Source organism: Pristiophorus japonicus, chromosome 9 (genome assembly GCF_044704955.1).
Source record: "Pristiophorus japonicus isolate sPriJap1 chromosome 9, sPriJap1.hap1, whole genome shotgun sequence".
Lineage (NCBI taxonomy): Eukaryota > Metazoa > Chordata > Chondrichthyes > Pristiophoridae > Pristiophorus > Pristiophorus japonicus.
The window spans coordinates 200,751,703-200,774,521 of record NC_091985.1 but is presented as its reverse complement, the minus strand read 5'-3'; the positions used below and the strand labels follow the sequence as shown (position 1 = coordinate 200,774,521).

The 22,819-nt window shown below is 44.9% G+C and overlaps 1 protein-coding gene across 5 annotated transcripts in view; it reads right to left on the bottom strand.

Annotated features, from left to right (window-relative positions):
* The window catches only part of LOC139272811 (zinc finger protein 3-like), a 33,047-nt gene extending 12,261 nt beyond the window's left edge, over nt 1–20,786 (bottom strand). Inside the window, exons 1-4 of one of the 5 annotated variants that reach the window (XM_070888921.1) lie at nt 20,705–20,786; nt 20,297–20,388; nt 16,743–16,857; nt 4,304–4,392 (exon numbers count right to left, since the gene is read on the bottom strand). The gene's annotated coding sequence lies outside the window, so the exon portion shown is untranslated. Of the gene's footprint in view, nt 1–4,303; nt 4,393–4,513; nt 4,578–16,742; nt 16,858–20,296; nt 20,389–20,704 lie in introns of those variants that run through there. The other 4 variants (XM_070888920.1, XM_070888922.1, XM_070888923.1 and 1 more) reach the window with 4 other exon arrangements.
* Nucleotides 20,787–22,819: the final 2,033 nt, after the last annotated feature.

The following is a 22,819-nucleotide window of genomic DNA, read 5'->3' as shown; positions in this document are numbered from 1 at the left end:
AATCTGTAACTCTCAGTTTCTGGTTTGTGAGTTTTATTCTGTATCTGCCAGTTTCTGGTATGTGAGTGTGGGTTTTATTCTGTATCTGGCAGTTTCTGGTATGTAAGTGTGGGTTTTATTCTGTATCTGCCAGTTTCTGGTGTGTGAGTGTGGGTTTGGTCCTATACCTGTTAGTTTCTAGTATATAACTATAAGTTGTTGTTTCATTCTGTACCTTTCAGTATCTCCTGTGAGTTTGGATTTTACTCTGTACCTGTCAGTTTCAGGAATGTGAATGTGGATTTTACTCTGTACCTGTCAGTTTCAGAAATGTGAATGTGAATTTTACACTGTACCTATCAGTTTCAGGAATGTGAGTGTGGATTTTACACTGTACCTGGCAGCCTGTGTTACATGAGTAAGGATTTTAATCTGTACAATACCTCCCAGTTTCTGGTAAGGGAGTGCATATTTTAGTCTGTATCTAACACTCTCGAGGATGTGTGTGAGAGTTTTATTCTTTATCTGTCAGTCTCTGGGATTTGAGTGTGGGTTTTTCTCTGTATCTGTCAGTTTCTGGTATATGGGTTTGGGTATTATCTGTATGTGTCAATTTCGGTAACATGAATGTGCATTTTTGTCTGTATCTTTCACTCTTTGGGATGTGAGTGTGCGTTTTATTCTTTATCTGTCACTCACTTTTAAAAGAGAGTGGATTTTACTCTACAGCTGTCATTCTCTGGGATGTGAGTGTGATCTTCACTCTGTATCTATTATTCCTTGGTGTGTATGTGGGTTTTACTCTGTATCTGTCAGTCTATGGTATGTGAGTGTGGGTATTAATCTGTGAATGTCAGTCTCTGGGATGTAAGAACATAAGAATTAGGAACAGGAGTAGGCCATCTAGCCCCTCGAGCCTGCTCCACCATTCAACAAGATCATGGCTGATCTGGCTGTGGACTCAGCTCCACTTACCCACCCGCTCCCCGTAACCCTTAATTCCCTTATTGGTTAAAAATCTATCTATCTGTGACTTGAATACATTCAATGAGCTAGCCTCAACTGCTTCCTTGGGCAGAGAATTCCACAGATTCACAAGCCTCTGGGAGAAGAAATTCCTTCTCAAGTTGGTTTTAAATTGGCTCCCCCATATTTTGAGGCTGTGCCCCCTAGTTCTAGTCTCCCTGACCAGTGGAAACAACCTCTCTGCCTCTATCTTGTCTATCCCTTTCATTATTTTAAATGTTTCTGGAAGATCACCCCTTATCCTTCTGAACTCCAATGAGTAAAGACCCAGTCTACTCAATCTATCATCATAAGGCAACCCCCTCATCTCCGGAATCAGCCTAGTGAATCGTCTCAGTACCCCCTCCAAAGCTAGTATATCCTTCCTTAAGTAAGGTGACCAAAACTGCATGCAGTACTCCAGGTGCGGCCTCACCAATACCCTATACAGTTGCAGAAGGACCTCCCTGCTTTTGTACTCCATCCCTCTGTCAATGAAGGCCAACATTCCATTCGCCTTCCTGATTACCTGCTGCACCTGCAAACTAACTTTTTGGGATTCATGCACAAAGACCCCCATGTCCCTCTGCACCGCAGCATGTTGTAATTTCTCCCCATTCAAATAGTATTCCCTTTTACTGTTTTTTTCCCCAAGGTGGATGACCTCACACTTTCCGACATTGTATTCCATCTGCCAAACCTTAGCCCATTCGCTTAACCTATCTAAATCTCTTTGCAGCCTTTCTGTGTCCTCTACACAACCCACTTTCCCACTAATCTTTGTGTCATCTGCAAATTTTGTTACACTACACTCTGTCCCCTTTTCCAGGTCATCTATGTATATTGTAAACAGTTGTGGTCCCAGCACCGATCCCTGTGGCACACCACTAACCACCGATTTCCAACCCGAAAAGGACCCATTTATCCCGACTCTCTGCTTTCTGTTAGCCAGCCAATTCTCTATCCATGCGAATACATTTCCTCTGACTCCACGTACCTTTATCTTCTGCAGTAACCTTTTGTGTGGCACCTTATCGAATGCCTTTTGGAAATCTAAATACACCACATCCATCGGTACACCTCTATCCACCATGCTCGTTATATCCTCAAAGAATTCCAGTAAAATAGTTAAACATGATTTCCTCTTCATGAATCCATGCTGCATCTGCTTGATTGCACTATTCCTATCTAGATGTCCCGCTATTTCTTCCTTAACGATAGTTTCAAGCATTTTCCCCACTACAGATGTTAAACTAACTGGCCTATAGTTACCTGCTTTTTGTCTGCCCCCTTTTTTAAACAGAGGCATTACATTTAGCTGCTCTCCAATCCGCTGGTACCTCCCCAGAGTCCAGAGAATTTTGGTAGATTATAACGAATGCATCTGCTATAACTTCTGCCATCTCTTTTAATACCCTGGAATGCATTTCATCAGGACCAGGGGACTTGTCTACCTTGAGTCCCATTAGCCTGTCCAGCACTACCCCGCTATTGATAGTGATTGTCTCAAGGTCCTCCCTTCCCACATTCCTGAGACCAGCAATTTTTGGCATGGTTTTTGTATCTTCCACTGTGTATGTGGGTTTTCCTCCTGTCAGTTGCTGTTATGTGAATGTATGTTTTATTCAAATGTGTGAATGTGGATTTCACTCTGTACCTGTCAGTCTCTTGTGTGTGAGTGTGGCACTTTTTATGTGTACCTGTCTATTTCTGTTATGAGTGGGGTTATATTCTATATGTCACAGTTTCTGTTATGTGAGTGTGGAGTTTACCACATTCTACCTGTCTGTCACTGGTATGTTAATGTGTGTATGTTTTCTGTACCCGTCAGTTGCTATTATATGAATGTTGATTTCATTCTGTGCCTTTAAGTGTCTGGTACAGCTGTGGTATTGTGGGTTTGACATTGAATCAGTCAGTCACTTTCAGGTGAGTGTTGATTTTACTCTCTATCTGTCACTCTCCGGTATGTGTTTTATTCTGTATCTGTCCATCTCTGGGAAGTGAGTGTGGGTTTTATTCTGTATTTGTGTTTCTGATATTTGAGTAAGGGTTTTAATCAGCACCTGTAAGATTCTGTTATGGGAGTGTGGTTTTTAGTCTGTATTTCTCAGTCTCTGGCATGTGAGTGTGGGTATTACTCTGTATCTATCAGAATCTGGAATGTGAGTGTGGGTATTAATCTATCTATCAGTCTCTGGAATGTGAGTGTGGGTATTACTCTGTAAGTATCGGTCTCTGGAATGCAAAAGTGTTTTTTTTCTGTACCTGTCAGTTTCTGGTGAGTGACTGTGGAGTTCACTCTCTAACTATCTGTCTTGGGTATGTGAGTGTGAGTATTTGTCTGTAGCTGTAAGGGCCCGGTATGGGAGAGTGGGTTTCACTCTGTCACTCAGTCAATCTCAGGTACTGGATGTGTTTGTGATTCTTTCTCAATCTGTCATTCAATTTGTCTGAGTGTATGAATCATTATGTTTCTCCCAGTCTCTGCAACTGTTTGTGAGTGTGGAATTAATTCTGTAGCTGTCAGTTTCTGTTATTGTTTGTGAGTGTGGGATTGATTATGTATCTGTTAGACTGGTGTATGTGTGAGTGTGGGATTGATTATGTATCTGTTGGACTGGTGATGCCCGAGAGTGTGGAATTGATTATGTATCTATTAGACTGGTGATGTGTGAGTGTGGGATTGATTATGTATCTGTTAGACTGGTGATGTGTGAGAGTGAGGGATTGATTATGTATCTGTTAGACTGGTGATGTGTGAGAGTATGGGACTAATTATGTATCTGTTAGACTGGTGATGTGTGAGTGTGGGATTGATTATGTATCTGTTAGACTGGTGATGTGTGAGTGTGGGATTTATTATGTAATTGACAGTCTCTTGTACTGAGCTATTCTTGCTCTGTGTGACTGTTGGATTTGGTTCCTTCTCCACCTGCTGTAGGCGGATGATAGTTTGTGATTATCGATGACTGTCTCAGGAGGAGGTTTGGTTCAGTCCATTATCTCCGTTTCTCTGCTCCAGTTTGTAAGCTGTTGGGTTTGAGAGTCAGTGTACAGACACCAGTGGGGATTGACACCGTGTCAGTGACTATCTAATCGTGTGTGTGAGTAAGTGAGTGAAATTGGATTTGCCTTTCAGTGCAATATGATTGGACTTTGAAACAACACATTATTGTACTGCTCCAAGTGACTGTGGGATTCATAATATAATTCTGGAAATTTGGATCACTGTGGGACTGACAGCTTCTGCTGCCTGTGACAATATGATTGAGTTCAGTTCTGTGTCTCTGCGCACTGTGAGTGATAATGTACTTACTGTGTGGGAGAAGGAGCTGCCTGCACTGTTCCTTGTGTTCCGGGTTAAGGAAAGATCACATTTATTCTGGCTTGGTGAAGTATTCTCCTCTGAGAACAATAATAGGAGAATACTATTCGTTATGATATGGACATGTGATGGAGAGAATATAAAAATAAATATAAAAATAAAGTTATAATTCATGTGTTTGTGTATAATAAAGTAAAGTACCTGGAGAGAGGAATCCGTGATACGAACAGTGTCATTGTCTGATCTCACTGCAGTACAGCGGCACTCAGATTCACCACATCAGGTGTATAGGACGGTTCTATAGTAAGTTATCAGCATCCAGACACAACCCAAACCCAGCACTGGTCTATGAATGGGATCACCCGATTGGCACAGTCCAGGTTTATAACTCCCACTCCCATGGGACTACCTGTACAATTCTGACTCGCTTCCTGGAACATAACCAAAGGTACCTGGGCTGTTCAATAATTATTCTCTGTCTATTGAAACCGAGTTGAGGGTGTGTCATTAACAGAATGTCACAGTGACTGGATTCTGATGTATCTGAGGGAGCGACAATGTATCTCTCGATCACCAGCAACACGGTTCTGGAGAATTCAATGCACCGAAACAAAATAACCCATTTGTGAAATGTCTCTTATCACACTCCTCTCCTGGTGTCTGCAATAGATGCACTTTGTGACACTCCTCACATCCTCACTCTCAGACTGTGTTTCCACTGTTCAATGTCCAAGAACAGACACTGAGATTGGAACTGAATCAGGAACATTCACTACTAATTTGGGGAAAGAAAGCAGCAATGATTTGAAAAAGCGAGATGATTTACTTTCTCTGTTACCTTACACTGTATACACACAGCCCGAGAATGGCCTCTCCCTTCCCCCACTCACTCCATGTTCCAGAACAATTTCCTGCTCCACTCTGTCCCTTACAGACAGCCCCCGATTGCCGCTGAACTTACCCCGACACAAAGCCCATCTGCGGACACAGTCCCAATGTGATGAGCTGCTGTAAGGAGGCTGCTGTTTGCTCCCTTACTCGGGCCCGGGATATCTCCGCTCCCTGATGTGTTCAATGATCATCAGCCGAGCACAGAGGAAACGGCAGCCGCTGACAGAGCTGGGGGAGGGGAGCTCGCCTGGGCCCTTCCCGTCGGTTTAAACACTGTGTGCTGAGGGGAGGAGCAGCATGTATTTAGCACATGCTCAGACCATCTTTTTGTCACATCTAAATCAGCAAAAATTGGATTGTTTCACAAGTTGCTTTTATCACTAATTAAATGGGCCACATTGAGAACATGTTAGTTATCATCCGAATTACTGAAAAAACGATTGTGAGAGCCTGACACTGGAGTAAGAGTGACTAAACTGTTTTACTTATTCCATCAGCCTCTGGCGTGTGTGTTTCTCTGTCAGTTTCCGACAGGAGTGTATGGGTTTTACTTGCATATTATTGTTCAGATACGTGGGTGTGGGTTTCATACTGTACCTGTCAGTTTTTGTGAAGTGAATGTGAGATTTATTCCGTACCTGTCAGTCTCTGCTATGAGTTGGGATTTATTGTGTACCTGTCAAGTTTTGATATGAGATTGGGTTTTATTGTGTACCTATCAGTTTCTGATATGTGTGAGTGTGGGTTTTATTCTCTATCTATCAATATCTGATGAGTGTGGTCTTTATCTGTATCGGTCAGTTTCAGTTATGTCTGTGTGTTTTATCATTGATAGAGAATTCAAACAGGCTACATTTAGACAGGCTGTGAAAAAACACAGGCCTCATTGCATTAAGTCATCAATCAACTTGACATTTTCGGACCTTGGGTAGCGAGCCAATTAAAACGTTAAAAGAATATTGATTGAGCCAATAAGGTCAAAGAAGGCGAGTTCTTTTCTGTAAATTGAACCCGGTATAAAATACAGCCATTTTGACCATGTGTCTCAGTAAGACAAAGAAACTGGCAATCCGCCAGCAGCTTGTTACTCTCTGCCAAGATTAAAAAGTTAAAACTACCATCGGAGTTCGTATTTCATTAAAATTAAGAGATCGAACAATTTTGGCGCTGCGAGCAGGGTCGCTGAGGAAAGAAACTGAATTTTGGACATCGGACCTACACACTGAGGTAAGGACACCTCTTTTTCAAAAAAAAGTCCTCGGTCAAAAGTCTAAATTCGCCTCTCCTTCTACGCGATTCCAAAAACCTCCGGTTTGCGAACCCTCCGGTTGGTAGTCGGCTCGAGGTCCCATAGACGTCTAAACTTCGGTGGTGTGTTAGTTAATTAATCACCGACCTATTGATCGGCTAGCAGGCCTATGACTCGAGACCCCAGTAAAGAACTCAGTATAATGGCAGCAGGAGATAAGAACAAAGAATTGCCTACATCTGATAAAGGTGGGCAGGCACCACCTGAAGTTTCGCTAGATTTAATTCTCGAACAGTTGAAAGAATACACAGAGCAACAATTCAACTTATCTAAAACCTGTATTAAGATCGAACGAAAGTATGGAACCTCCAAAGGACAATGGTCCTTGGACGGGATTAAAAGGGTCTGGGGAAAAACGACCCGTATGAAAAATAAAGAGCGAACTAGATGGTCCCTAGCGGTTATGGGCCAGATCCGAAACCGGAATGATATTATAATGCGTTCCCAACATGATGAAGAACTGACCAGTACAAAGGATCAATTGCAAGCAGTTTGTGCACAGCTGCGACAGAAAAAGCTTGAACTTGAAAAGCTGGAAGCGGAAGTTGAAGATCTTAAAGGTGAAATTAAAGAATGGAAAAAATCATTAGGTGAAGAGACAGTAATAGGAAAAGGAAAATGTATTGATCAATTCCCAGGGTACCCATGTTTGGATAAATTAAAAGCGCAAACCCGAAGACACGACCGAGGAATAGATACGGATTCCGAATCCTCCGACAATACAGTGTCGGAGGATGATGAATTAGGGATGCGCTTTGCCCCGTTTAAAAAAAGACGAGTTGTTGTCAAATCAGAAGAGACTGCGGATGAGGGCGGAACCAAAAAAAAAGAGAAGGGTGTCCGGCAGACCCAGAGAAAATTGATAAATGGTCCAAGGAATTGCCCAATCCAAAGAAAGGGGGAGTAAAAACGTGGGACCAATTGGACCGCTTAAGAAATATATATCAACTTCATCCCTGGGACGGAGTGCAAATTTTGACCATAATGGTGCCAAAAACACAGGGAAGAAAATTGCACGACAAGGTAGATGAAGCTTTGGGGCAGAATGAGCAAGAATTAGACGCAGGATGGGAGGCGATTAAACACTGGCTGCAAGCCTTCAGTCCAGATAAGACAGACTGGGGAAAAATTGCAGCTTGCCAACAGAAAGGAACAGAGGAGGTCCTGGAGTATGACGAGCGGTTTAGATGCACGTGGCTAGAACATTCGGGTATGAATAATATGGATGAGGAAATGGATGAACAAGCGTTTGGACCCCTGAAAGCAGCTTTCATGGCAGGTCTAAAGCCAGAACTGTCCAAAATGCTTACGGTAGTGTTACCGGACTGGGAAGATAGAGGAACTACCTTTGCAGCATTGGTGGATCGATGTAACCAATTAGATTGGGATATGGGAGCTAAAGTCCGAGCTGTACAGGCTATGGGATGGAAATCCCAGGATTCCGATAAACAGTTATTAGAAAAATTAGCCGGAAAATGTCATTATTGTGGGAAAGAAGGTCACTGGGCCAAGACGTGCAGGGCAAAACAGCAAGGTCGTGGCTGGGGAAGAGGATGCAGCCAGGGATACAATTCAGCCAACAAACCAGGCTTGTCACAAGATAACGACCTCATAGAAACATTTAAGCGACTGACAATACAACAACAGAAGGAGTTACTTGGGATAGCAAAAAACGATTCGAGCCCACCCTGGCCCCCCTCCTCGCACTAATACAACAAAGGGGAGATGGACTATATATAACTGTGAGGGTGGGCGATAAGGATGTGGACTGTCTTTTAGACACAGGGCGGAATTAACATGCTTACCGCTACAATATGGAGACTTTTTGCCGTTGGATGGTAGGGCACGGACAGCCTATGGAGTTGGGGGGCCATAAAATGGAAATTAAAAGGACAACACTGGTACTTATAGGGCTGGGTCCACATGAACTAACCACACCGGTCTGGATAGGCCCAGTAGATCAACCCTTTTTAGTAATGGACGTTCTAATCCAAATAAAATGCAACGATGAATCTGAGGATGGTCGGGTGACATGGTCAATTAGAACGTTGAAGAAAGAAGAATTGAAGGAACACCCGATATGGGCTAAAGATAAGAACGATTATGGCCTACTCCAGATGGAGCCTGCGTTATTTACAGGGACCAAGCCTCCATGCACTAAACAGTATCCCATCAGTCCAACTGCCATCGCGGGAATCTTACCGGTTATTCAGCAATTGGAGAAACAAGGGGTGCTTATTAAAATGCATAGCTCCTCCAATAGCCCCGTGTGGTCGGTACAGAAATCTAATGAGACTTGGCGTTTGACTGTCGATTATAGGAAAGCTAACCAGTGTATTGATCAAAAAGCTCCTTTGGTCGCAGATCCCTCCACCATTTTTAATGTCCTCAAACCGGAACATAAATATTTCTCGGTTATAGATATGGCCAACGGATTTTGGTCAGTGCCTCTGGCACCGGAGGTTCGACAGTGGTTTGCTTTCACTGCCCAAGGACAACAGTATACTTGGACCTGGTTACCACAGAGTTCCCACAACAGCCCTACGGTATTCCACATGGCTTTACAAAGCCATTTGCGAGAATTACCTCCCCTGTCATCCACAGTCATCCAATATGTAGACGATATCCTGCTAGCTTCAAACACGGAGGAACAGCATGAACAAGATTTACGAGCGTTGCTGGACCACCTTTGGCTGAAAGGACATAAAGCCAGCATCGACAAATATCCCAAGAAGAGGTTGTATACCTGTGACAAAAGATTTCACAAGGAAAGAGAGAACTTACCCAGGACAGAACTGCAGCCATCCGAGCTGCTAAAAAACCCACCACTATTCAGGAACTAAGGTCTTTTTTGGGATTGTGTAACTTTAACAGAAATTGGATTGACTCCTTCACACAGCTTGCTCAGTCATTGAATGATATCTTAAAGGGAAACATGCCTCTAAAGAAGCCATCACTCTCACTAAGCAACAGCAAGAGGCCTTCCTCAGTTTGAAAAACGCTGTGTGTTCGGCACCGGCTCTGGGAATCCCCGACAGTGGTAAGCCATTTACCCTGTTTGTCCATGAGAAATAAGGATAACATAGGGATCGGCAAAGACCTATTGGCTATTATTCAGCAAAACTGGATGCGGTAGCCCTCGGATGGGAAAGTTGCCTAAGGGCTATGGAAGCTACATGTCGAGCGGTAATGATCACTGCGGGTCTAGTCCTCGACCAAAAGCTGATTGTCAAGTGTCCCCACACCGTACACGCTTTGCTGTCTATGAATAGAATGTCTCAGGTGACAGCAGCTTGATGGACCCGCTGGACAGCAGTTTTGGAAGCTCCAATCTCCATATCGTCCGGGCCAGCCCGGTTAATCCCGCAACTATGCTCCCGATGTCAGAATCGAGGGAGCAAGAGGGGGGAGAATGTGAAGAGCATGACTGCATGGAGATTTTAAAAGAAACAGAAGAAGCAGCCTTAACAGCAGAGGAGCCTCTGCACAACCCAGACCTCATCCATTTACAGATGGTTCCTCCTCTGTTGACAATGGTACCAGAAAAGCAGGATGGGCAGTTACAACCTTATATGAGGTAGTGGCAAAAGGATGTTTACCCTCAGGAATGTCAGCACAACAGGCCGAGTTACGGGCCCTGTCAGAAGTATGTCGAATAGCAGAAGGACAGACAGCTAATGTCTTCACAGATTCGCGTTATGCTTTTGGAGTCGCTCACGACTTTGGTCTGTTATGGCGAAAAAGAGGATTCCTCACTGTCGCTGGTACACCTATCTGAAATGGAAAAGAAGTCGGAGACTTACTGGAGGCCATACAATTACCTCAGGAAGTGTCCATCCTGAAGTGTAAGGCCCATACCAAGGAAAATACCACAGAAGCACAGGGAAATACCCTAGCCGACCAGGCAGCTAAAGATGCCGCCTCACAGGGCGTTCCTCCAGAAGAACCAACACAGATGTGCAGATTGAAAGCACTCAGGACTCTGACACGAGACCTTCAAACAATGCAAGGCGAGTGCTCCCAAGAGGAAAAATGGACATGGATTGAGGCAGGAATTAAACTATGCGAAGATGGTGTCTGGAGACAAAGAGTTACCGACAAGCCAGTCGCACCACAAGCGCTTATGCCTTTTTTAGCCCAACAGATCCACTCATGGGGACACTTGGCCTCACAACAGATGACGGCACGGTTCCAGAAAAGCTGGTGGGGTCGGGGATTTAAAAAACATGCCCAGCTGGTAACAGACCGCTGTGTGGTCTGCCAGAAAAAAAGTTCTGGACCCATCACGGTAATGCCCCAACTGAGGCCCACTGCCCCTGTCGGACCATTCCAGCATCTGCAGGTTGATTATATATCTCTTCCTTCATGCCAAGGATGCACTAACATTCTTTTCATGGTCGACAGATTCTCTAGATGGGTAGAAGCTGTCCCAACTAAAAGAGCCACAGCCAATCACACTGCAAAGGTCTTGTGTAAGGATTACATTCCCCGATGGGGAGTCCCGAGTAGCATTGACTCAGATCAGGGAACACACTTCACAGGTGCTGTCTGCCAAGAAGTCTGTAGGTTACTGAACATTACGTGGGATTTACACTGTCCTTATCATCCACAATCATCAGGACAAGTAGAACGAATGAATCGAACTCTGAAACAACGGCTTGCCAAATATCACCAAGAAGGAATACCATGGCCCCAGGCACTACCAATAGTGCTATGTAGCATTAGGGCAACCCCGAACAGAACTACAGGTCTAAGCCCATTTGAAATTATAACAGGAAGACCCATGTCGCTGCCAGGAACTATCGATTTACGGAAAGCTGATGTTCACTTAATGAGTGACACTTTGTTATCATACTGTCAGAACTTAACCAATGCTATTAGTTCTGTTTCCCGACAGGTATCGGCAGCTTGGGATAATCCACCCGAAGGAGGACACGACATCATCCCGGGAGTCTGGGTCTATGTGAAAAAGTTCATAAAGAACCTTTGGGTGCCAAGTGGGAGTGACCTTATCAAGTGTTATTGACCACCCAGGCAGCTGTTAAAGTCCAAGGAAAGAAAGCCTGGATCCACGCTTCACACGTTAAATGAGCACCCGTAACTGAAGCTGAAATCTAATAAGGACAATTACTTTTCGCGAAAATGTATAAATTTACTGTATTATTGATTGTAGGTATTCTAGGCATAGGCCTACTTCTTACCAGCCGACCCTCTGCACCAAAGGGAAATAGTAGGGTAACAAGGGAATTATATGTAAATACCTTTTATTTTATATTGTTTGTTTATGTTGATTAAATGTTGTTGCAACCAGGCGGCTGTAATTGCTATCCCGCAGGTGAGACACCTTGCAGGTCCCAGCATACCGTCTGTACGTGGCACAGGGGTATGTTATGCTTAGGGGAAGGTTGTTTACTGGTTGAACTAAGATATTGATTTGGATTAAATCGGAATAAGGTTAATTAACCTACTAAAACCAGACTTCCATTGTGGCCACGATGGAACTCGGGTTGGTGTAAATTTGTGTGGAAGCTACTAGTCCGGACATGTGGCGAAACACCAACAAATTTTAGAAGGAAACTCTATTAACATGTATGAAATTATTTTGTAGAATGTTTAACCAGTGATACCTGATGTTTTATGATTCAGTTTGTGAAAGAATCAAAGGGGGGATTAATAGAGAATTCAAACAGGCTGCATTTAGACAGGCTGTGAAAAAACACAGGCCACATTGCATTAAGTCATCCATCAACTTGACATTTTCGGACCTTGGGTAGCAAGCCAATTAAAACGTTAAAAGAATATTGATTGAGCCAATAAGGTCAAAGAAGGCGAGTTCTTTTCTGTAAATTGAACCGGTATAAAATACAGCCATTTTGACCATGTGTCTCAGTAAGACAAAGAAACTGGCAATCAGCCAGCAGCTTGTTACTCTCTGCCAAGATTAAAAAGTTAAAACTACCATCGGAGTTCGTATTTCATTAAAATTAAGAGATCTAACAATTATGCACCTGTCAGTTTCTGATATGAGTGCGTGTACTTTAACCTATATCATCAGCTTCTGGTATCTGAGTGTGGATATTGACCAGTATCTGTCAGTTTTTCAGATCGGAGTATGGATTTTATTCTGTACCTGTCAGATTCTGGTATGGGAGTATGGGGTTTAATCAGTACATGTCATTTTCTGATATGTGATTGTGGTTTTAATCTGTAGCGGTCACTTTCTGATATCGAAGTGTGGATTGCATTCTGTACCTGTCAGTTTCTGCTATGTGAATGTGGGTTTTATTCTGTACTTATCAGTTACTGCTGTGTGAGTGTAGGAATTAATATGTACCTGTCAGTTTCTGAGATGTCAGTGTTTTTTTTCTGTACCTGTCAGTTTGTGGTAGATGTGTGGGGTGTCAGTTTCTGGTATCGGAGTGTGGACTTTTGCCTTTATATGTCAGTTTGTGCAATGTGAATGTGGGATTTATTCTGTATCTCTCATTCTGGGGTAAGTGAGTATGTGTTTCCTCTGTACCTGTTAATTTCTGGTATGTGAGTGTGGGATTTATTCCGTACCTGTCAGTTTCTGTATCTGTGTGTTGGTTTTATTCTGTATCTGTCAGTTTCTGGTATGTGAGTGTGTGTTTTATACTATATCTGTGAAATTTACAGATCAGAGACGAACCCAACAGACAAAAGTTTTTCATTATATTGGACAAATGCGATTCAGAAATATTTGGAGTAGAGACGAGCTATTAGTACATTATATGAACCATATCTGTCAGTGGTACAGCGAGTGTGGGATTCATTCTGTATCTGTCAGTCTGTGGTACAGTGAGTGAGTGTGGGATTCACAAGAACATAAGAACACAAGAATTAGGAACAGGAGTAGGCCATCTAGCCCCTCGAGATTGCTCCGCCATTCAATAAGATCATGGTTGATCTGGTCCTGGACTCAGCTCCACTTACCCACCCGCTCCCCATAACCCTTAATTCCCTTATTGCTTAAAAATCTATCTATCTTTGACTTGAAAACATTCAATGAGCCAGCCTCAACTGCTTCCTTGGGCAGAGAATTCCACAGATTCACAACCCTCTGGGAGAAGAAATTCTTTCTCAACTCGGTTTTAAATTGGCTCCTCCGTATTTTGAGGCTGTGCCCCCTAGTTCTAGTCTCCCCCACCAATGGAAACAACCTCTCTGCCTCTATCTTGTCTATCCCTTTCATGATTTTAAATGTTTCTAAAAGATCACCCCTCATCTTCTGAACTCCAAGGAGTAAAGACCCAGTCTACACAATCTATCATCATAAGTTAACCCCCTCATTTCTCGAATCAGCCTAGTGAATCGTCTCTGTACCCCTTCCAAAGCTAATATATCCTTCCTTAAGTAAGGTGACCTAAACTGCACGCAGTACTCCAGGTGCGGCCTTACCAATACCTTATACAGTTGCAGCAACACCTCCCTGCTTTTGTACTCCATCCCTTTCGCAATGAAGGCCAACATTCCATTTGCCTTCCTGATTACCTGCTGCACCTGCAAACTAAACTTTTGGGATTCATGCACAAGGACCCCCAGGTCCCTCTGCACCACAGCATGTTGTAATTTCTCCCCATTCAAATAATATTCCCTTTTACTGTTTTTTTTCCCCAAGGTGGATGACCTCACACTTTCCGACATTGTATTCCATCTGCCAAACCTTAGCCCATTCGCTTAACCGATCCAAATCTCCTTGTAGCCTCTCTGAGTCCTCTACACAACCCGCTTTCCCACTAATCTTAGTGCCATCTGCAAATTTTGTTGCACTACACTCTGTCCCCTCCTCTAGGTCATCTATGTATATTGTAAACAGTTGTGGTCCCAGCACTGATCCCTGTGGCACACCACTAACCACTGATTTCCAACCGGAAAAGGACCCATTTATCCCGACTCTCTGCTTTCTGTTCGCCAGCCAATTCTCTCTCCATGCCAATACATTTCCTCTGACTCCGCGTACCTTTATCTTCTGCAGTAACCTTTTGTGTGGCACCTTATCGAATGCCTTTTGGAAATCTAAATACACCACATCCATCGGTACACCTCTATCCACCATGCTCGTTATATCCTCAAAGAATTCCAGTAAGTTAGTTAAACATGATTTCCCTTTCATGAATCCATGCTGCGTCTGCTTGATTGCACTATTCCTATCCAGATGTCCCGCTATTTCTTCCTTAATGATAGTTTCAAGCATTTTCCGCACTACAGATGTTAAACTAACCGGCCTATAGTTACCTGCTTTTTGCCTGCCCCTTTTTTTAAACAGAGGCGTTACATTAGCTGCTCTCCAATCCGCTGGTACCTCCCCAGAGTCCAGAGAATTTTGGTAGATTATAACAAATGCATCTGCTATAACTTCTGCCATCTCTTTTAATACCCTGGGATGCATTTCATCAGGACCAGGGGACTTGTCTACCTTCAGTCCCATTAGTCTGTCCAGCACTATCTCCCTTGTGATAGTGATCATCTCAAGGTCCTCCCTTCCCACATTCCTATGACCAGCAATTTTTGGCATGGTTTTTGTGTCTTCCACTGTGAAGACGGAAGCAAAATAATTGTTTAAGGTCTCAGCCATTTCCACATTTCCCATTGTTAAATCCCCCTTTTCATCTTCTAAGGGACCAACATTTACTTTAGTCACTCTTTTCCATTTTATATATCTGTAAAAGCTTTTACTATCTGTTTTTATGTTTTGCGCAAGTTTACCTTCGTAATCTATCTTCCCTTTCTTTATTGCTTTTTTAGTCATTCTTTGCTGTTGCTTAAAATCTTCCCAATCCTCTAGTTTCCCACTAACCTTGGCCACCTTATACGCAGTGGTCTTTGATTTGATACTTTCCTTTATTTCCTTGGTTATCCATGGCTGGTTATCTCTTCTCTTGCCGTCCTTCTTTTTCACTGGAATATATTTTTGTTGCGCATTATGAAAGAGCTCCTTAAAAGTCCTCCACTGTTCCTCAATTGTGCCACCGTTTAGTCCTTGTTTCCAGTCTACTTTAGCCAACTCTGCCCTCATCCCACTGTAGTCCCCTTTGTTTAAGCATAGTACTCTCGTTTCTGACACAACTTCCTCATCCTCAATCTGTATTACAAATTCAACCATATTGTGATCACTCATTCCGAGAGGATCTTTTACGAGGAGATCGTTTATTTTTCCTGTCTCGTTACACAGGACCAGATACAAAATGGCTTGCTCCCTTGTAGGCTCTGTTACATACTGTTCTAAGAAACAATCCCGTATGCATTCTATGAATTCCTCCTCCAGGCTACCCCCTGCGATTTGATTTGACCAATCAATATGTAGGTTAAAATCCCCCATAACAACTGCCGTTCCTTTTTCACATGCCTCCATTATTCCCTTGATTATTGCCCGCCCCACCATGAAGTTATTATTTGGGGGCCTATAAACTACGCCGACCAGTGACTTTTTCCCCTTACTATCTCTAATCTCCACCCACAATGATTCAACATTTTGTTCATTGGAGCCAATATCATCCCTCACAACTGCCCTGATATCATCCCTTATTAACAGAGCTACCCCACCTCCCTTCCCTTCCTGCCTATCTTTCCGAATCGTCAGATACCCCTGTACGTTTAATTCCCAGTCCTGGCCACCTTGCAACCATGTCGCTGTAATGGCCACCAAATCATACCCATTTGTAATGATTTGTGCCGTCAACTCATTTACTTTATTTCTAATGCTGCGTGCATTTAGGTAGAGTATTTTCATCCTAGTTTTTAAACCATGATTTTTAGTTTTTACCCCTCCTGCAGCCCTTTTATATTCAGTGGCCCTTTTTTTTCTTGCGTTTGGTTTCTCTGCCCTCCACTTTTACTCATCTCTTTTCTGTCTTTTGTTTTTGTCTCCTTTTTGTTTCCCTCTGTCTCCCTGTATTGGTTCCCATCCCCCTGCCATATTAGTTTAACTCCTCACCAACAGTACTAGCAAACACTCCCCCTAGGACATTGGTTCCGTTCCTGCCCAAGTGCAGACCGTCCGGTTTGTACTGGTCCCACCTCCCCCAGAACCTGTTCCAATGCCCCACGAATTTGAATCCCTCCCTGCTGCACCACTGCTCAAGCCACGTATTGATTCACTCTGTATCAGTCAGGCTGTGGTACAGGGAGTGAGTGTGGGATTCACTCTGTATCTGTCATAAATGCAAGTGTTTGTTGTTGCTGTAGAAATGAAGCTTTTCAGTTACTTACGGTGGTTAACATTTACGCAGAAGAAAATGTCAGAAGCAGCCTCGTGGATAACCATTGGGAAAGTGCTGTTACTGGTGAGATCACGATTTGCTCGATGCAAACTTGGCTAATAACTCTAGAGGTGATGGAAAAGAAAGCAACATTTTGGGATGTTTGAGTGAGATGAGAAAACATAATCAGCGCGAGGAGCCCGATCAGAGAGCTGGCGGGCAAGAAGCATTGAGCTCCTGTTTACTGCCCGATGCTATTTCCAAAACAACGGGGAAGAACAGTCCCTGGATCTGGGAACTTGGAGGCCTTTCAGCACATGGAACTTGGAGGCAAATCATCCCTTCAAGCCTGTTACATAAGGAACAGGGGGAGGCCATTCAGTCCCTCGAGTCTGTTACATTGGAGCAGGAGGAGGCCATTCAGTCCCTCGAGTCTGTTACATTGGAACAGAAGGAGGCCCATTCAGTCCCTGGATCCTGTTACATAGGAACAGTCGGCCATTCTGCCCCTCAACTCTGTTACATTAGGAACTGGAGTGGGCCGTTCAGCCCTGGAGTCTACTTTACAGGAATAGATGGACACCATTCAGCCCCTCAAACCTGTTACATATGAATAGGAGGCCATTCAGTCCCTTGAGTTTGTTGCATAGAAACAGGAGGTGGGCATTCAGTACCTCAGCCTTGCTTTAAAGGAATTGGTGGAGGCGATGCATCGACTGGATACTGTTACACAGGAATAGGGAGGCCATCCATCCTCTGGAGCCTTTTACTTTGGAACAGGAGTGGGCCATTCAGACCCTCAAGCATGTGATGTAGGAACTGGAGGAGGCCATTCAGCCCCTGAGAATGTTATGGGAACTGGAAGAGGCCAATAAGCCAGTTGCACATGTCATATTGGAACTGGAGGAGGCCACTCATCCCATCTAACTTATTACACAGGAACAGGAGGTGGCTGTTCAGTACCGAATGTTGTTAGACAGGAACAGGATGAGGCCATTCTTCCCCTCGAGCCTGTTACATTGGATCAGGAGGATGCCCTTCCATTCTGTTACATGGGAAGAGGAAGAGGCCATTCAGCCTCTCTAACATTAGAAACACGAGCAGACCACTCAGCCTTTGATTCTGTGACATGGGAACAGCAGGATGTTTTTCATCCCCTCGAGCTTCTTACATTAGGAACAGGAGAAGACCACTCAGTCCCTCGGGTCTGTTACATAGGAACAGGAGTAGGCCAATTCCACCCCTCGGAACTGTTCACCAGGAACAGGAGGTGGCCATTCAGCCCCTCACGCCTGTTACAGAGGAATTGGAGGAGGCCATTCAGTCCCTCCTGCATATTATATAGGAACTGGGGGAGGACATTCAGCCACTCAAGCATGTTGTATAGGAACTGGGGGAGGACATTCAGCCCCCAAGCATGTTAAATTAGGATCACAAGCAGGCCATTCAGCCCTTTGACCCTGTGACATGGGAGCAGGAGAAGGCCATTCAACCCGTCGAGAATGTTATATAGGAAGAGGAGGAGGCCATTCAGCTCCTCGAGCCTATTACATTAGGAACTGGAGGAGGCCATTCAGCTCCTTGAGCCTATTACATTAGGAGCAGGAGGAGGCCATTCAGCTCCTCGAGCCTATTACATTTGGAAATGGAGAGGGCCATTCAGCAACTGGAGTTAGGAAACAATAGGACGACACAATTCTGCCCCTCAGGTCTGTTACATTAGGAATAGGACAAGAGCATTCAGTCCCATGGGACTGTTTCATGGGAACAGGAGGAGGGCATTCAGCCCCTAGAGCTTGTTACATTGGACCTGGAGGAGGCCATTCAGCCCCTAGAGTCTGTTACACAGGAATAGAAGTGGCTATTCAGTCCTTGGAACCTGTTACATAAGAGCTAAATGAGGCCATTCATCCCATTCCAGCCTGATACATAGGTACAGGGGGAGGTCATTCTGCCCCTAGAGCTTGTTACCTATGAACAGAAGGAGGCCATTAAGCCCCTCGTGTTTATTACATTAGGAACAAGAGAAGGTCACTCAGTATCTCCAGTCTGTTAAATTAGGAACAGGAGGTGGCCATCAGCCCCCTCAGGCCTGTTACACAGGAATAGGAGGAGGCCATTCAGCACCACAAACATGTTTAATTCGGATAACCTGTCTGTGTATCCACACACTGTAATTGGTATCGTACCTACTGTGTGTGAGAAGCAGCCGGTTGCACTGTTCCTTATGTCTCAGCTGGTGGAAATTTCACATTTAGAAACATAGAAAATAGGTGCGGGAATAGGCCTTTCGGCCCTTCAAGCCTGCACCGCCATTCAATAAGTTCATGGCTGAACATGCAACTTCAGTACCCCATTCCTGCTTTCTCGCCATACCCCTTGATCCCCCGAGTAGTAAGGACTACATCTAACTCCTTTTTGAATATATTTAGTGAATTGGCCTCAACAACTTTCTGTGGTAGAGAATTCCACAGGTTCATCACTCTCTGGGTGAAGAAGTTTCTTCTCACCTCAGTCCTAAATGGCTTACCCCTTATCCTTAGACTGTGACCCCTGGTTCTGGACTTCCCCAACATTGGGAACATTCTTCCTGCATCTAACCTGTCTAAACCCGTCAGAATTTTAAACGTTTCTTTGAGATCCCCTCTCATTCTTCTGAACTCCAGTGAATACAAGCCCAGTTGATCCAGTCTTTCTTGACAGGTCAGTCCCGCCATCCCGGGAATCAGTCTGTTGAATCTTCGCTGCACTCCCTCAATAGCAAGAATGTCCTTCCTCAAGTTAGGAGACCAAAACTGTAACAATACTCCAGGTGTGGCCTCACCAAGGCCCTGTACAACTGTAGCAACACCTCCCTGCCCCTGTACTCAAATCCCCTCGCTATGAAGGCCAACATGCCATTTGCCTTCTGTACCTGCATGTCAACCTTCAATGACTGATGTACCATGACATCCAGGTCTCGTTGCACCTCCCCTTTTCCTAATCTGTCACCATTCAGATAATAGTCTGTCTCTCTATTTTTACAACCAAAGTGGATAACCTCACATTTATCCACATTATACTTCATCTGCCATGCATTTGCCCATTCACCTAACCTATCCAAGTCACTCTGCAGCCTCATAGCATCCTTCTCTCAGCTCACACTGCCACCCAACTTAGTGTTGTTCCAGTTCCTTCAATTCCTTGCCTGTAGGAAGAAAATGTATCTCTGATCATTCAAGAGCAGGAGAGGTAGAAAATACTAAAGTGATGAATGTAATCGTTCACTTAATATTCATTATGAACATTCACAAAGGGAAGCCAGCGATACAAACAGTGTCAGTGTCGGACTCCACTGCAGTACTGCAGCACTCGGCTTCTGCACACCAAGTGTGTTGGGCAGATTTACAGCGAGTTACTGACATCCAGACACAACCCAACCCCTGCTCTGTTTCCGGAATGGGACGACCCGATGGAGCACGGACTTTTACACAGCTCAGATTGCTACTCCCCTCTCCCAGGGCACTAACCGTTCAACCAAAAACAAAGAGCCGCTGTTTAAAACATGCCCTTCATATTTCTCACCCGGTGCCTGCAATAGATGCTCCTTGTCTAAATCCTCAGTGTCCGGCTCTGCTGCCACTGCTCGCTGTCCAATGACAACAAACACGGTGAGACTGGAATTAAAGCAGAAACGTTCACTACTGGTTTGCAGGGAGAAAGCAGCAATGATTGATTGTAAACAGCAGATCCTTCCCATTCTGTCTCCCTTACCCGGGACACACGCTGTCCACACACAGCCCGAGAATGGCCTCTCCCTTCCCCCACTCACTCCACGCATTGAGACCAGTTCTTTCTCCACTCCGCCTGTTACACACAGACCCCGACTCCCCTTGAACTTCCCCCGGACTCAGTGCAGATCTCTGAGCCCATCTGCGGACACGCTCCCAAAGCGATGTGCTGCTGTAAGGAGGCTGCTGCTCGCTGCCTTACCCCAGGGCCGCGGTGTCCCCATTCCCGGCTGTTTAAACCATCTTCTTCCGCTCACTGAGTGAATGGCGCTCACAGGCAGGGCTGGGGGAGGGGAGGGGAGGGCGTATGCGCTCTTCTGCTTCCTGGAAATCGACACGGGGCGGGCGGGGCTTATCCCCGCATGCGCAGCTCTCTGCAATAATTCAGTCTTTAAAAATCAAAGTGAACTTTTCCCAATTTACTTTTATCAGAATCTGAGCAAAGGAACTGGGCCTGGGGGGTAAGGACAGAAAATGTTTAAAGCTGGGGGCCTTACCCCTTTGAGATGCTCAATTTGGGATCATTCCGTGCAGGGTGTTTTTCTCTTCGTGAGCCCGTCTTCACAAAGCAATCCTGCAGAAACATCGGAGGGACGGGGGAGTAGGAGTGTTTGCTGGGACTGTGCAGGAGTTAATATCTGACAGAAACTGTCCCAGTTTAATTTAATCAGAGTGAAACACTCGGTCACTGAGAGTAATACCGAACGGCCCTGAGCTGCAAGATTACAGGGAGCACAACAGGCAAACGAGGGTTAAATGTGGGACCTTGTTTCTCTCACTCTCTGACACTGTCCCGCAGTGTGGGATTAATAATGTGTCTGTCTATGGTACAATATCAGTGAGAGAGGGGACTGCATCTTCTGTCTCTCCAATGGGATCTTTCAGAATAAAACCGGACCTCACAGGTCAGTCTGGAACTGATACTGTGCATGTTTCTGTGTCTCACCGCCCTGCCTCGCACTCCCCTGTCTCTCTCTCTCTCTCAGCCCACTCTCTCTTTCTCTGTCGCTTTCCCCCTTTCTTTTGTACTGTCTGTGAAGGCGGGATTATGTTATTTAGCGTGATTTGGAAACACTGTTGGAAGTACAACACTGAGAATTTCTCTGTTTCTCTCTCTGGTGCTATACATGACGGTGTGGCACTGTGACTGAGCGTAATATGGAGACACTGATACACAGTGTAAGAATAATACTGTGCCTGTCTCTCTCTCTTTTCCGCTGATGCTATACATGAATGTGAGATATTATTATGGAGCGTAAAAAGCAGACACAGTTAGGGAGTTTTTAAAGATTGATTCTGTGTCTCTGTCGCTCTCTCTGATAGCCATCTCTGGGTGGTGAGTATGAGATGTATAGGACACCAGTTACAGTTAAATATCCCTCAGTTTAGGAGGAGAGAGAGACACAGAGAGGCTGGAGGGGCGGTGAGCACATAATTTATATTTTCACATTAATCAAACATATTTCCTCTGCTGTGATTGGCTCCTGCCCCTAAATCTGGGGAACAGACATTGTGAGGAGCGCCGGCCTCAGAGTGTTTAACACTTACTGAGCTGGGAAACTACAACTAACCCCGAGAATCGGCAGCACAGGCCGAGCGGAGAGGAAATTTTGTGCTGGGAGCTGTAAATCTGGGACAGTTTGTGCTGTGAATGTGCAGATGTTAACATTGTGTGATGAGAGTGTGTTAAAGGGGCGGCCGGGTGAGACTAATGTCACTGTGTTTGTGTGACCGTCTCATCGCCGGATTCCAGAGTCCCTCTTGTGTAAAATTCAAAGATTTTCCTGTCACAGGATCGCCCTGCTGCCCTGCTCAGGTCTAAAGTGGGAATTAAACGTCAAGTTTGATGTGATTTCAAATTTCAATCGAAAAACAGAGAAAATGTCCGCGATCGGGTGAAAGAGCGCGATCAGTGCAGCAATAAAACGGGTTTAAATCCAAATTGCTGTCTTCAATTTGGATGAAACTTTCTCGACAACAAACATCCCGGTGTTCGGGACAGAAAGGGGCCAGTCTGGGAATCTGGAGGGCCCGGGTTGAATTGGAATCGGACAGTTAATGAGGAGAGAGAAACACAGAGAGGCTGGAGGGGCGGAGAGTTGACAGCAGGATGTCTCCGCCCCGTCCGCTCGCTGCCTTTAAGTTGCTCTGTGCCGCCGCCTCCCGTTTCATTTCTGACCGAGCTCTGACTGTCAGGGAGATTTTCCACAGAGTCGCGGACATGACTGACACTGCAGCCGCCGAAACCGCTCCTCCTGCCGCCGCCGCTCAAACCAAGGCTCCCAGCAAGGCGGCGGTGGCGGCTCCCCGCTCCAAG